Source organism: Manis javanica, chromosome 2 (genome assembly GCF_040802235.1).
Source record: "Manis javanica isolate MJ-LG chromosome 2, MJ_LKY, whole genome shotgun sequence".
In the NCBI taxonomy this organism is placed as follows: domain Eukaryota; kingdom Metazoa; phylum Chordata; class Mammalia; order Pholidota; family Manidae; genus Manis; species Manis javanica.
This window is the reverse complement of record NC_133157.1, coordinates 26,786,726-26,800,150: the sequence shown is the minus strand read 5'-3', so window position 1 is coordinate 26,800,150 and position 13,425 is coordinate 26,786,726. Positions and strand designations below refer to the sequence as shown.

The 13,425-nt window shown below is 37.4% G+C and overlaps 1 long non-coding RNA gene and 1 pseudogene across 1 annotated transcript in view; both read right to left on the bottom strand.

The window, feature by feature from the left end:
- Positions 1 to 13,425, bottom strand: part of LOC140847224 (uncharacterized) — a 314,063-nt gene that overhangs the window by 277,835 nt on the left and 22,803 nt on the right. The window lies entirely within an intron of this gene.
- LOC140844983 (UPF0729 protein C18orf32 homolog pseudogene) lies at positions 10,403 to 10,814 on the bottom strand (annotated as a pseudogene).

Sequence of the window (13,425 nt, the reverse complement as noted above, 5' to 3'; positions counted from 1 at the left end):
AATATCAAACAATATAAACTACCTGGAGGGCATAAAGAGATTGGAAAAGGTGGGTATTATAAAGCCTACCCATAGTCCTTTCAATTCCCCAGTGTGGCCTGTAAAAAAGCCAGATGGCTCCTGGCATATGACTGTGGATTACAGAGAAATGAATAAAGTCATACCCCCTATGGATGCTGCTGTCCCCTCTATTGCAGGCTTGATGGATACCCTCAGCCATGAACTGGAAACATACCATTATGTGGTAGATCTTGCTAATGCCTTCTTTCCCATTTGAGGAGGAAAGTCAGGAACAGTTTGCCTTCACGTGGGAAGGGCGGCAGTCCTTATGGCTTAAGGACTTTCACCATCCTCCCACAGGGATACCTCCACAGCCCCACCATCTGTCATGGACTTGTAGCCCAGGACTCGGCTACAAGGGAGAAACCACCAATGGTGTGGCTGTACCATTATATTGATGATGTCATGCTCACATCTGATTCTCTTTCAGATCTAGAAGGTGCAGCACCTAGACTGCTGCAACATTTACAGGAGAAAGGATGGGCTGTGAACAGCACCAAGGTTCAGGGACCTGGCTTGTCTGTTAAATTCTTGGGGGTCGTCTGGTCAGGTAAGACCAAGGTTATACAAGAAGCAGTTATAGACAAAGTCCAGGCCTTTCCTACCCCCACAACTGTAGCATTGCTACAGGAGTTTCTGGGTCTTCTAGGCTACTGAAGAGTGTTTATACTGCACTTGGCACAAATTCTGAAGCCCTTATACCGGTTGGTACGAAACGGTGTCACGTGGGACTGGGATGAGACATATATATCTGCCTTTACTACAGCAAAATGGGCAGTCAAGGCCGTGCAGGCCTTGAGTGTGATAGACCCATCAAGGCCCTGTGAGCTGGATATTCATGTCACTGAAGATGGTTATGGCTAAGGTCTCTGACAGCGGCTTGAACGAACTTGCCAACCCATTGGATTCTGGTCACAACTCTGGAAAGGGGCAGAGGTACGATACACTTTGATAGAAAAGCAACTGGCTGTTGTGTATCATGCCTACACTATCACTGGCTACAGAACCTATCACTGGAATGGCCCCAATAAAGGTAATAACCACCTATCCCATCTTGGGGTGGGTATGAGACTGGACCCAAAAACCAAGGAGTGGTATGGCACAAACACCCACACTAGCCAAGTGGGATGCTTACCTACAGCAATGGAGTGCCCTCTCTAGTATCCCTTTGAGTAAAGAACTCCAACGCTTGTTGGGGCTGGTGACATATACTAGTGAAAAGCAGGAAGAACTTGCTTTTGAACCATTAGCAGCAGAGATTCCCTTTTGGGAGGGAAAAGCCCCTATACCTGAAGATGCATGGTATACAGATGGCTCCAGCCCTGGGCAGCCCCCAAAATGGAGGGTCATAGCTTTCTATCCTAAGACTGAGACAATATGGATGGAAGATGGTAAGGGGAAGAGCAGCCAATGGGCAGAGTTGCAGGCTGTTTGGCTTGTGATCAGCAAGGAGCCCTCCCCTATGTTGTCTGCACTGACAGCGGGGCTGTCTATTGGGGCTTGACCCTGTGGCTACCAACCTGGTACCATGCCAACTGGGTGGTTGGTCACCGACCCCTTTGGGAGCAAGAATTATGGCAAGACTTATGGGCCTGTGGTCAGGCTAAAATAATTACAGTATACCATGTGACAGGTCATTTGCCACTGGCATCCCCAGAAAATGATGAGGCAGATAAATTGGCCCAGATACGTTGGTTAGAAGGAAAGCCTGCCTCTGATGTAGCCCAATGGCTACATCAGCGTTTGTTGCATGCAGGGCAAAAGACAATGTGGGCTGTAGCCCGTCAGTGGGGCTTGCCTTTGACCTTCGAAGAAGTTAGTAGAGCCCGGCAGGAGTGTGTCGTGTGCTCCAAAAGGGACTTACACCTAGTTCCACAGCAACATGGTACAATAGCTAAGGGGCCTATACCCTTCATCAGGTGGCAGATAGACTACATTCAGCCTCTACCTATGTCAGAAGGATATCGATACACAATGACTTGTGTGGACACAGCTACTGGACTTCTGGTTGCTTTTCCTACCCATTGTGCAGACCAGCAGGCGACCAAAAGAGGCCTGGAGCATCTCTTTGCTGTCTATGGCCGACCACAGGTGATTGAGAGTGATCAGGGCACCCATTTTACTGGACATACACTGCAAGAATGGATACGACAGCTGGGAATCAAGAGGAAGTTTCATGTGCCATACAATCCTACCGCAGCAGGTATGATAGAGAGGCACAATGGTTTGTTAAAATCAGGACTAAAGTCAGATACCAATAGTCTGCAGGGATGGTCAGTCCGCTTATGGACTGTGCTACGGCATTTGAATGAGAGACCCCAAAAGGGAGCTTTGAGCCCTGTAGACATGTTAACACATATGGCTGCGTCCCCTATACAACTGCAAGTACAAACCAAGGAAGAATCACTGAAGCCGAGATATGGTCACCAGAATAACATCTTGCTGACAGCACCAACTGCACTGAACCCTGGAGACTCCATTGAGTGGACATGGCCTTGGACCTTTCGACACATGGACCAATGATGGCTGCCTCTCCTGGCACCTTGGGGACAAGGCCTGGAAGCTGTCCTCCTGTGTATTCCTGGAACAACAGCAGAGTGGCCGCCAAAGGTCACAGTAGTATATCCTGAATGGCCAGAAGGTAGAAGCATCTTACCGGGGAGTTTTGTTTTATCATTATGGCCAGTGCATGCTCCTCCAGTAGCACTATATATAGACCCTTCAGTAACCCCCATGGGGAAAGGAGTAAAAGTATAGTATACTAGACCTGGAAGGGACTCCCTTCCTGCTACAGTCCTATCACAGGACCACTCTCTTGCATGCATCCTACCTGATGGACAAGATTTACCTATGTTGGTGACATTAAAACATGTATCTTATTGCCCCTAAAGTCTTTGTGGACTGGAACCTCCTCTGGCTTGAGGATTATTATAATTTTTGTATCAAAATCTTGCTGTATCTTAATTTTTGTTATCTCTAAGTTGTTGTTATCCTCTGTTGCTATTGTAGAATCTGGTTACAGTGCTCCAGCTTTCTCGCACAGGGACAGTTGCGGAAGATTGAAAGTGTGTAGATTGTAAGGCAAGGATCCTGAAGGGGTGGAGTGTGGGTAAAATTGTAATATTTTCAGAATATCTCACCTGGTTTTGGTACATCTGCATATCAACAGGCATTCAGAGGTGTAAAGAGGTAGGCTTTAGTGCATTTGCATCTTTCATCTCCATATCAATGGGTAATTACCTGGGTAACAGGGCTTATCTGTACCCGAGAAGTGAGAAGTGAGAGGGGGCTGGTGGTTGCTGCTTGAGCAGGAGAGAGAAAGATGGGCCAGAGGGCAGTTTTGTAAGACCTTTCACCCCAAAGAGCATTTTGCGGTCAATTTCTTTGGTCACACTGAATCCATAGCAAACTTGTCTGGGCTGAAACCCATTAACAAGACACAAGTACAGGTATAAAACAATCTCAGAATGACAATTTCAGAAGAAATTTAAGAGAGAACATACTTTTATGAAGAGACAACTAAAGTAAGTTTAGGAATGAGATGAAACACAATAAAAGGCCAGACAATACTAAATAGTATTATCTCCTTTTCATTTTCACCATAAACTATCTCTAAATTCCTTCAACTAGAGTTTTGATGAAAATACAGTTAATCCCATTATAATATGTTCAGAATAATATATATACTGTCAACTTTAAGCTAAAGCTAAAAAAAGGGATACACTGGTTAAGTCCTAATTCAAGAGAAATAAATGTTTGATGTTACTAATATCTCTCATCACTTATCTCTAGAGGCTGTTATAGAAACAAGCATTAGTCAGTGCAAAAAGGCACACAGAGCAAGGATAGGATTTGAAACTTAGAAAAAAATTATGGTTCAGTTGCCTCCATTTATGGCTTTTAGCCCAAGGGAAGCCAAAGATACACAGACCACAACTCTGATTTAAAAACGAAAAATGAAACCTGAAGTCTTTCTGGTCTGAAGAACTAGAGCACAGAGTTTTAGACAAACACAACCAATTTGAAATGGCAACAAAACAGCAAAAAGCACACTCAGTGGTGAACAAATAAAATATTTTTGTCTAAGATCTGGAAACAGGCAAGGATAACCACTCTCACCACCTCTATTCAACATAGAACTGGAAATCCTAGCCAGAACAATCAGTGAAGAAAAACTGTAAAAATCATGCAAATAAAGAAGAAAGAAGCACATAATCTCTGTTCACAGATGGCATGATCTTACATGTAGAAAACACTAAAGACTATACACACACACACACACACACACACACACACACACACACACCACTTCTAAAAGATTAAGCTAACGTTCTAATGAACTAATAAGCAAATTCAGTAAAGTGGCAGGATGCAAAACCTATGTAAATAAAATCAGTTGCATTTCTATACACTAACAATGAATTGTTTCAAAAGGAAATTAAGAAAACAATTCCATTCACAATAACAACAAAAAGAATAAAATGCTTAGGAATAAACTTCACCAAAGAGGTGAAACCTTACACAGTAAAAACTATAAAATACTAATGAAAGAAATTAAAGCAAACAAAATAAATGAAAAGACATCCCATATTCATGGATTAAAAGAATTAATAGTGTTAAAATGTCCATACTACCCGAAGCTCTCTACAAATTCAATGCAATCTCTATCAAAATCCCAATGGTATTTTTTTTTACAGAAATAGAAGAACAACCATAAAATTCATATGGAACCACAGAAGACCCAAATAGCCAAAGCAATCTTGAGCAAGAACAAAGCTGAAGACATTGCACTTCCTGAATTCAAATATTACAAAGCCATATATTACTGATTTGTAACAAGAAAAATATGCTACTGACATAAAAAGGACATACGGACCAATGGAACAGAATAAAGAGCCTAGAAATATGCACAAGTGCATATAGTCAACTGGTATTTGACAAAGGTACCAAGTAAACACAGGGGAGAAAGTGGAAAATAGTCTCCCCAAAAATTTATTTGAGAAAACTGAGTATCTACATGCAAAAGAATGAAATTGGATACTTTTATCATAGCATACACAAAAATCAACTCAAAATGGATTAAAGACTTAAACATAATACCTGAAACCATAAAACTCCTAGAAGAAAACATAGGGAAAAATCTTCTGGACTTTGACTTTGGCCTTAATTTTTTAAATATGACACCAAAAACTCAGGCAACAAGAGCAAAATATACCTGAATAGAATTAAGTCAAACTAAAACACTTCTGCATGGCAATGAAACAATTACCAAAACGTAAAGCCAACTAAAATTAAAGTAACCCAATTAAAAACTGGGGAAAGGTACTGAATAGACATTTCTCAAAAGAAGATATTCAAATGACCAACAGATACATGAAAAAGTGCTAAATGTAACTAGTCATCAGGGAATGCAAATAAAAATCATGAGATATCATCTCACACCTGTTAGAGTTGCTATTTTCATTTTGATAAGGATATCTATGTAGAAAAGTGACACTTGCACATGGTTACTGGGAATGTAAATTGGTGCAGCCATTATGGAAAACAATATACATGTTCCTCAAAACATTAAAAATGGAACTATTATATGATCCAGCAATTTCATTTCTGGGTATATATCAAAAGGAATTGAAATCAGGATCACAAAAAAGTATCTACATCTCTGATGTTCACTAAAGCATCTTCACAATAGCCAAAACTTTGGTAGCAACCTAAGTATCCATTGGTTGATGAATGGATAAACAAAATGTGGTATATAATTACAATGTACCATTATTCAGCCTTAAAAAAAGAAGGAAACCCTTCCATTTGCAACAACCTTGAGGACATTATGAAGAAAGCCAGATACAGATGGACAAGTATTACATGATACTAAGTATGTGATGAATCTAAAATAGCCAAATTCATAAGCAGAAAGTGGAAGAGTGGTTGCTTGGAACTGGAGGGAGGAGAAAACAAAGAGGCATTAATCAAAGGATGCAATGTTTTGGTTATAAAAAATGAGTAAGTCCTGGAGAACTACTATACAGAATGGTGCTAATAGCTAACAATGCTGTAATACATGTTTTAAAATTTGCTAAGAAGATAGATCTTATGTTAAGTGTTCTTAGTGCAAAATATAGTAATAATAAATAAGAAACTAGGAGGATACCTGGAGGTGATAGATAGGTTTGTGTGCACATCCTGATGATAGCTTATGAGTTTATACTGATCTCCCAACTCATCAAGTTGTATACATTATGTACAGCTGTCTGTATGTCAAAAAAAGATGCAAAAACTGGGGGAGAAGGGATTTTATTTTAAAAAATAAAGAGTGTTATTCAAGTTCTAATACAGGTAAAACTGTTCAATGGTATTAAACTATCAGAAAGGTGGTTGCGTTGGGAGAGTGGGAGAAGTGAAAGATTGGCCAGAGGCATATGGAAACTCTTCTGAGATTATGCTAATATTCTATATCTTGATAGGAGTTTGGATTACAGAGCTGAATGCATTTGACAAAACTGAGTAAATTTTACTTCTACATTTATATAAATTTTAAATCAAAACAAAAAACTGCAACTAAATACTTAATTCTAGTTAATATTAAATCCTCATTAATGATATTCATACTGAGGGATACATGCATTGAACTTGGTAAGGTACTTTGAAATGCAAGCAGAATGAAATAAGCAATAGAGAGACGACGTCATAGATGTGTAAAAAGCAAATATAGTAAAATCATAATGGTAGAATCTACTCATTGGCAACATCGGTATACATGCTAAAATCTTTCCATCTTGCTTTATGTATGAAAATTTTCATAATAAAATGTTGAAAATATTTTCATACAAAATTTATCAGGGACATAGCTCTTGAATTTATGACACAAGATAGAAGCCTACTGAATCAAGGGTCAAAAATAAATAAAAAATGATGACCTCATACATTCCTTTAAACTTTCCTAGGACAAAGTAATACTATTTTAAACAGACAAAACTTGTTAATAGGTTATTTACAACTCCTAAAAGAGAGAAATTAAAAATAAATTTTAATGCTCCCTGTGAAACTCAATTTTATGTACTGATGTATAGTGGGACTTGTAGTTATTATTCATAGAGATGGGTAACAGGAAAGGACAGGAAGTAAGAGAAACGTATGAGAAGATTTATAAAAATCAGATTCTAAGATAAAGAAAGAAAACAGCAAACTTCTTTGGCAGGATGAGTTGTCTGCACAGTTCTTTCACCTGTTTTTGGCTGTTCCTGGTGGCATTAATGGTGCCCCAGGGCACGTCAGACTATACAGACCTTAGCAAAGGGAGTTTGGTTCTTCCTGCAGCATTTATTCTTTACCTCAACTTCTTCCATACCCCGGGGTCCACGAAGATAATGGCATTTGATAATCCTCGATATCAGGGATTCTCAGCCTTGGCACTAGTGATATTTTGGGCTGAAAATCTCCTTTGTGGGGAGTTGTCTGTGCACTGCAGATGTTAGTAGCACCCCAGCCCCTTCACACTTGATATCGGGAGCCCCACCTACCCCCACCTCACTGACAACCAGCAATGTCCCCAGACTCTAACATAGGGCCCAAATAGGCAAACTCACCACCATTATCTCTATCTGCTTGATAAACACCTCTAAACGATGTGACACTGCTGTTCTTAACACAACCAAGGTGCACAATCACTCATATTTTCCAAAGCCATTTCTGATCCAAAACTTTAATAAATATTAAGAGGTTGCAGTTCAATTCAAACAATGCACATTGTAAGCTGGATGGAAAATGAACTCTCTTTCCCTATGCCACTGATATTCTTACAGCAGATGTGGGAGAAATAATGAATACAGATGTCAAACATTAAATATTAGAGACAATGTAAATAGATAGTGGTAGGAGTTTAATAAAATTTTGATTGGGTACAGTATATGTTAAAGCACAAGACTGTTTTAAAAGGGAAGGAGACTTTGGTCAGTATAAGGAAAACTATTGTTTTAGTGATGAAAGACTTACTGAATATAAATTTTATGCCTTTAATCCACAGGTTCAAATTTCAAGCCTATTCGTTTTTCTGAGTATGTCACATTGTCTAGATTTTATATTATCATTGGTGAGTATACGTATATCTCAAATTTTAAGACATACAGTGTTTTTAAATCGATATTTAACATATCTGTAATAAATTTTCAAATAAAGCAAATAACTTTCTAACATCAATACTTCATAAATGTATATGCATATGTAAGTTAGACAAATTATAATGGTAAAATTAGTGCCCAACAGGGAACCATGGAAGTTAGTCAAAAATGTCATGATGCTATTTCAAGAGAATATGTATTATAATTTAAAATAAATGAAGAACAGACTTCTCTTAATGATGGAAAACTGTTAAACTTTAATATCATGTTATCTATAGTATTTGTTTCATCACTTGTAAAACTATAGGATATCAGGTAGTATGGTATTGGTACAATAAAGACAAATATATCAAAGAAACAGAGTAGAGAATCCAGAAATACAATGGTCATTTAAAGTCTCCATATATCCTAAATGAATTCGTATTTGATAAAAAGCCACATTTCTAGTCTGGAGAAAATGGGAGGACTGTTGCATAAATAGTGTCTGAATATTGGACTAATTGTACTGAAAAATATTAATGTGTGTGCCACACTGTGCCAAAGATAAACTTCAGACAAAATATATACCTAAATTGAAAAAGAACACACAGTTAAAAAGTATCTTTAAAAAAAATGAAACACATGCTATATGATTGAGTGCAATTGATTTTTCCTGTTTTAAAATTACATGTTCCATCTCCTTATTTCATGGGGTAATTATTATAGATAAATAATAACACTTATAGAGCTAAAGTCTCCTTTTTAAAATGAATGCTTCCCTAATTCCAGCCTATACACTTGTGGAGGCGATGAAAGAACATAAATATGGAGGGAATTAAAACAATAAACCTAGCTTTTACTCGTAAGGACTAGAAAGTGAAGGGAAGCTCCATTTCCAGTCCTCCAACACTGTCATTATTTGCAAAACACCAAAAAAAAAAAAAAAAGGAGAAAGTTGCCAAACATTCAACAAGAGACTGCTTCATTTTCATTTGTTACATGTATTTCTCCACAACCCGTTTACCCATAAAAAATGTGACATTCATTTTAATCACCTAATAAAATATCATGAAAAAAATACATTAAAAATACTGTTATTTTTAAACAGCAAGTTATAAAACAGGAAATGTATTGTGCTCTCATGTTTTCACCATATTTAGTCTATGCATAAATACAATAAAAATATCAGTAGTTCTCTCTGAAATTGTGGCTGACTTTGATTTTCTCCATTAGGCTTTTCTGATTTTTCCAAATTTTCTACAATGAATATATATTATTTTCATAATCAGGGAAAAAATTAATTCAAACAAGAAATATTGCTTTTTAGTAAGGTGTAATTAGAACTTTCAGACATCAATTCTAATCTATCTAAAAGTTACTACCTTCAGCAAGATTTAAAGGTTTAACTTTAAATCACTTCTGGGATTACAGAGTCTCTCCAATGAAAATAAAGGAGTATTTAAACTGGTACCAGAACCACTGGTGTGCCCTCTGGAAATGTTTAGGGCCCAGAGGTTAGAGTACTCAGGTGGCAGGTTGATTTACTAGTGACACAAATTCATAAAAAGGGAGTTTATTTTGGGAAATTAAGTAAAAAGACAGTTTTATTTTGATAAAATAATTTGCAAAGTGTATCATAACATTTTTTTTGCAAGCTGAACTGTATATTTAATATTTTGTAGGAATAGAAGGAATGCATCGAGGATTATAATTTTATAATATACATTAGACATTTACGTAAAAGATTCATTTTTCAAAGAATTTCTCCTATTTCCCTGTCTTTTCTATCTTCCTCAGAGTAATAAACAGTAATTACAATTCTCATAGCTAAGTGCTCCATTGCGTTAGAAGGAATTTTATCTTTGTGTTTCAAATCATTATCTCCAAAACTCTTTCATTTCACTGAATTGTTTCACAGTAAAATTATACTCTACTCAAATTTGAAAGCCTGAATAAAAGCTGGAGAGCCAAGGATTTTTGGGTTCTGATTGTGTCTACTGGCACAAACCTTCTCCTTATTCATATTAAAACTGAAATAGCAATGAACGCTACCTTAATGAAAAAGGAAAGCAGGAATTAAATATAACTAAATACATTTTAAATAAACTTCCCTACTAGTGTCAGGTAAATATCTAAACTACCCCCAATTCTGGTCTCTGAGAAAAAGGTCACAGGTAACTACAAAGAAGGCACTTTAGATTATCCGGTCCAGTTTTAAAACAATGAGATCCTTTGGGACAATCACTTTAGTCTTTCTTTTTATCAGAGATTTATGTTGGTCCTTTTGTTGGTAATCCATTTATGTATGCACCCTTATAGTCTACTTTGCCTTTGTTTTTATCACTGCATTCTTGTAAAGCTTTTCTAGGCCACACTCAACTAACGAAGGGGGAAATCAGATAGTATATGTGTGGCTCCGGGAATTTTTTGTAGGTCCAGAGCAGAACTGGAATGACAATACAGGGAATGAGCACCATGGTTCCAGGCTTGAGCTCTTTTATTTGCAGTTATCTTATGCTGAATTTATTCCTGGGCCATAAATTTCTATTTCTTCTGGGATATCTTTTTCTTCTGTGAAACCTCCTCTTCTGGCTTAAGCACAATCTGCTCTTTTTCAGTAAGGATAATTTCAAATGGCAGCGAGAGTCCATATATGGGTTGATCCGACCACGAGCTCTGTAAATTTTGTGCCGCATCTTGGGGGCTTTATTCACCTGGATATGCTCAATGACCAAAGAATCTACATCTAAACCCTTAAGTTCAGCATTACTCTCTGCATTTTTAAGCATGTGCAGTAAAAATTCAGCACTCTTTTTGGGCCACCGACCCTGTGTCCATCCCTACTCTTTGGCCTGGGCACACCTACCAACTCCACCATTGTAGCAACCGGATGACCCACATTGCTTCTGTAAGGGGACGTCCTTCAGATATGCATACCTCTGATGGCCTGGGCAGTTTCATGAGTGTTCTGAAAGTGAACAGGAGATTTGAACCTCTTGATTTGCATGATTTTGTGGGGTTTTCTGGTCAAGTGAATAGCAAACCATTTTTGGAGATCACCTCAGGTCAGTTATGGGAATAGTCCATAACTTTTTCACATTGGTACATGTTATATAGCACATAAATTATTTGTTTCTTAAATGTATAAAATAACTCATAAGCATTTCATATCCAGTGTCCACTTTAAAAGTCTAGAACTCACAATGAGATCCCTATTACATATCAAAGTATATATGGTATAGTATGTGTTAAATAAAAGAGTAAATGAAGGATGTTAAGAGAGTAGACAGCACATAACAGGAACATCCAGCTTAGAACAGGAGTTAGGAGTTTTCCTAGAAAAGATAATATCTAAATTGGGAAAAGCCTTTCCAGCCTAAGAAAACAGCATGGACAAATGCACAAAGCAGAAACACTGTAGTATTTTATGGCGGTGAAAAGAAATTCAGTGCAGCCATTTCAGAGCACTGAGGCTGTCAGTATTAGCTTCAGAATTTCTACATCAGAAGGACTTGGAGGGACACTGGTTGGAAAAATGGCTAGAGGACATGTGCAGTTGTGTTGTGTAGAAAACACATTGTTTTTTCTTAGACTCTATTTTTCTGTTAGGATGTCTTTTGTGGGACAGCTGATAAGGATTACTGGTGAGCAAACACATTGAATAACTCCTGTGTTGACACCATCAGGGGAAATAAAATGGCAGAAGTGTGAGGATAGGAAACTGAAGGGATGAACATAAGCTTTTTGTGATGGGTTAATTGTTTTTAGTGAAGGTCCTGTTTTTGCTCTTATTCACCCTGGATACTAGAATAATACTCATTTTTGAACAGAGAGAAATACAGCCATTCCTCTTTCATTCCTTTCTCCTCAACAACCCCACTCCCAGGATATATGTTTCAAGTCTAGTGCATATTTTTTTATTAAGGTATCATTGATATACAATCTTATGAAGGATTCTCATGAGCAACATTGATTGTGGTTACGACATTCCCCCCAGTGTATTTTCTTTAACAGTAAAAAATGGCTCCTTCTCCTCCTCTTCTGCTTCCTTCTTTTCTTCTCTTTCTTTCACTTCCTTCAGATGAAACATCTTCACACAAATTAAACCTTCTGTTTTAACTGATACCTTTGTGGAATAAGTCCATGTGCCTATGTGACTGAAGGCAGGAAAGGTGGAGCAGGAAGAAGGGAATATTTTCCAATAAACTAAGATATTGGAACCATCATCTCTTTTGTTAACTCTACCAAAATAATTATCTGTGGGATGCTCTCTTAGAGGAAGAGAAATGATATGAAGGGAAGGAAAAGGAGATGCATTTAAAGTGCTCCCATCTATGACACGCCAAGGAGTAAGCCTCTCATCCATGTCTTCAAACTCTCTAGATACACAAAGGTCAAAGAAAACGTGTACTCTTTGAGAGAAGATATAATCAGCAAGAAATACTTTCATTCTACCTCCACAACCCAGTGAACACAGCTATGACAGTGGTAATATAGTGGAGTATAAGATATAGTCCTTTATTTAATAAGTGAATAAACATGTTTGGGCATCTTAACAAAATAAATATGAAACAATTGAAGCACAGTTGAGTGTTTCATAATGTGGAATTAAAGTTGCAAGTAGGCAGAGCTTAGCAAAAGATGAGTTACACTGGAAAAGGTAGGAAGAGCAAAAATTAGGGCATTTAGACATCCTAAAGTGTATACTGATTTTCAGAATAATGACAAAAGCTAGAAGATTCCAAGTGTGTGACTGGTATAAATAAATGTGATAGTAAGGAATCTCATGTCATTATTCTTGATTATGCTGATTCTCCTGTGAAATTGCTTGCTATATGGAAAACAGCTATGAACACAACACTCAAAACAGTATAGGAAAAAGAAACTGATTCTGTCTTCAGAGTTCTCTGTCTTATTACTTGACATCAGAAATAAAACAATGAGGTGATACTTGCTATTTCAGCATAACACAACAGAAAAGCATTTTTCAAAATAGTTTTCTTTCCTAGAATGGGTGTAGCAATCTGGGAGGGATTGTCTAGTTAAGTGGTTAAGACAGCTAACTTCAGAACTAGACAACTGGATATTGGATTCTACCTGTAGCATTTGTTAATATCTCTGTAACTTTGTAAAAGTTACTTAAACTTTTTTCTCTGCCCCCCTGAAAAGTGGGAGCAAAAGATACTCTCTAGTGTTGCACTGAAGATTAAATTAGTTAATACATTCAATGAACTTAAAACAATGTAATGTGCTTATAAGAAAGTGCTCA